Raw genomic sequence first — 3,018 nt, 5'->3', positions numbered from 1 at the left:
TGATTGTTGTATATAAAGACATTCTGCAGTATGTTTACTATCAGCATTGCACCCGTGTGAATCTGGGGCGGGTCGCTAGTTATTTATAAAGCAACTAGCTGACCCGGCGAACTTCGTAGCGCCTAACAGTCAGTTAATGTTATGTTGACTTTTAGCTAAACAATTAATTTCGGATTTTATTAACGTAATAATGATTTATAGATTCTCTGTTAACAATCTCGTGGTACTGATGACTGATTAACCGAATGATTTGCTCAATCATTGCAAATCCAATCGATTTGACAGTTTCTGACATTTGTTCTCTGTATTTTAGTTTACATTTCGATTCTATATATATTTCTATATTTGAATATGCCGTTTTCTCCGTATTTTAAGTTGAATTTTTATTCTATAATGTGTAGTATATCACTGATTTGTAGCGGACATCAATTATTACAAATAAGCTGTGAGCGTCTGTGACGGGAGTTGTCAATTGAGGAAGATGGCGTAATTCCAAACCTAATCCAACAAATCAGAGGTCATTAAAGTCGGTCCAGTCGTTTTAGAGTTATAAATGGTGTAACTAACAAATTAACCGGTAATCTCGTTTTTTTTTTTTTTTGAACAAACCAAAGACAATATTTATATATTTATTTAGTACAGTCCTTGNTAAATATGTAATCATTTTTTTTCAATAGCTTAATTAAGCAATAACTACCTGCTACGTAACAATAAATACAATTAAAAATTTTTCTAAACTTAACAGTTCATTTATTCTGCATGTCTATAGTTAACAAACCCAATACCCGTATTGGTTTCAAAGGAAAATTAATAACCGCGCGCTGCAGTGAATTTAAAGATGAATAAGATTTGACAAGGACGCTGTCAAAAGCTACAAGGTTGATACAATTTCCTGCCTCTGACCCCTCAGGGCACCCTTGGAAATATCATATCCCACATCAATACACAGCGGTTTACAAGATAGTAAAATGATTTTATCACAATCTGTGGTCTACAAATACCTACTGAAATATATTGTAATGTTCGTGGGTTTAACAAAATTTACTTCTAAGACTGATAATTATTACTAAACTTAGGTTATGAATCATTCTATTTACTTATACTACTGCTGATATATCACTATTCACTGCGCTGTTTATTTCACTGCTATCACTGTTAATTTATTTCTGGATTCACTTCTGCAACGGTCAGTTTATTTCTACTCGTCTCGGCGATCGTCTCTTCCTTTAAATATTATTTTGTTTACTTTCGGGAACCTTCTAGAAACATCCGGATAGTTTCTTTTTTCTTTGAACTGTTTAATTGCTTTCCCAGAACGCAGGTACGACACACACATAAATCGATAAGCCGTTCACGCACACGTGTTCCCGATCGCACACAAACACACTCGTGCTCGCTACAATATCATTTTAATGTAAATGTCGAAGCAATTCAGTAACCGTTATATTATTCACATAACCTAGCTATTTTTCGGTTAATCTGCGTATTTGAAGAGAAGTTGACAACATTGCTTTGATATAAGCTAAACGCAAGTGGCTCCAGAATGTTTATAGACGGTACGAATTATTTAAATGAAGAAAAAAAAAAAAATTAATTTTGTATTTTGCCTCAGATGTGGTCAGTATTTTCATCGATTAAACATTGTTAATGTTCAGCAGTTAATTAATACCACAAATAAATTGTCTAAAAGTTTAATACAACTATGTATTGTTATATATTTTCTCTATAATCTATATCCATACTGACAGCATTGATATCGGAAAAGCTTATCACAATTTTCGGGTTTTTCAGTTTAATCCGCCTGAAAAAAATAAAATATTTCTTACTGGTACTAACGTAATAATAGCATTTCTAATATTGGATGTAATATAAGTATTACCTAAATATTACTTTTGCTGCATCAAATATCAGTTTTGATGCAACTGTTGGTATTTCGTCTTTATATTTATCTGATAGGTACACAACTTCCTTTATTCCATTTTCAACTATCAATTTGGCTCATTCATTGCACGGAAACATGGAAATATACATCGTAGAGTCCTTAACATCCACCGAATTCTTGTTGCAGATCGCAACCGTCGCTGCATGACACACTGAAATTGTCAAAAACTAATATGAATCCATACTTATTTGCTATTATCCTAAAATGGAGTGGCATTCGGTGCGAATGTATTGTTTGATGTGTTGTTGATTAGATTGTTGATGATGTATATGGCGGTATCCCGCCGAAGGCTCTTTTGGTTATATACTTCGAATTAAAGACTGCTTTTCTTTTTACACTTTATTTACACTAATTGATTGAATTGATTTGGATAATTGAATTTTGTACTTGAATTTGAATTAATACGCTGAATTTGAATGTGAATTGATTATGAATATAAATTGTTGAATTGTATAGTTGAATATGAATTTGGTTATGATCGTGAATATTCTCTCCCTTTGGTCCAAGACTTAAATTGTCTACACTAAAGTAGAACACGCCCCTAAGTAAAACAGACACCTTGCTCAATGCTTCTGTTGTTGCTAAGTTGCTATGCACCCTTGAGGTACCCAGAGAAAGTTCGGCGTGACGTAGTTGGGGACTTGGACTTCCCCAATGTTTGATACCTACCTGAAGGGTGTAATAAAGTGGCCCAAAGCTGTTTGTAACACAATTTGAAGTTACACAGAAATAACACGTTACATTACATGATATACAGTTATATACAAAAATATATATACTAAAAACACGATAAAAAAGATACAAATATAGAACAATTAGCTTAACTTCCCATGCGTCAAAAATCTTAACTAGAATTGTACACAGAAGGATGGAAAAAAGGGCGGAAGAATTATTAGGAGAAGATCAATTTGGTTTCAGAAAAAATAGAGGAACGCGGGAGGCCATTCTAGCTTTACGGGTAACAATAGAGAAAACTATAGAAAAAAGAAAGAGTGCGTACATGGGATTTGTAGATTTAGAACAATCTTTTGACAATGTTAAATGGGACAAGGTGTTAAATACACTTAAAAATGTAG

General features: G+C 33.2%; 1 long non-coding RNA gene across 1 annotated transcript; it reads right to left on the bottom strand.

The window, feature by feature from the left end:
* Positions 1-1,675: 1,675 nt before the first annotated feature.
* Positions 1,676-2,825, bottom strand: LOC108735316. Its single transcript, XR_001937561.2, has 2 exons — positions 1,880-2,825; positions 1,676-1,801 (listed from the first exon to the last, which is right to left on the bottom strand). It is a non-coding gene; the product is annotated as an uncharacterized LOC108735316 (long non-coding RNA).
* Positions 2,826-3,018: the final 193 nt, after the last annotated feature.

Source organism: Agrilus planipennis, unplaced genomic scaffold (genome assembly GCF_000699045.2).
Source record: "Agrilus planipennis isolate EAB-ADULT unplaced genomic scaffold, Apla_2.0 scaffold160, whole genome shotgun sequence".
In the NCBI taxonomy this organism is placed as follows: domain Eukaryota; kingdom Metazoa; phylum Arthropoda; class Insecta; order Coleoptera; family Buprestidae; genus Agrilus; species Agrilus planipennis.
This window is presented reverse-complemented; position numbering and strand designations above follow the sequence as displayed.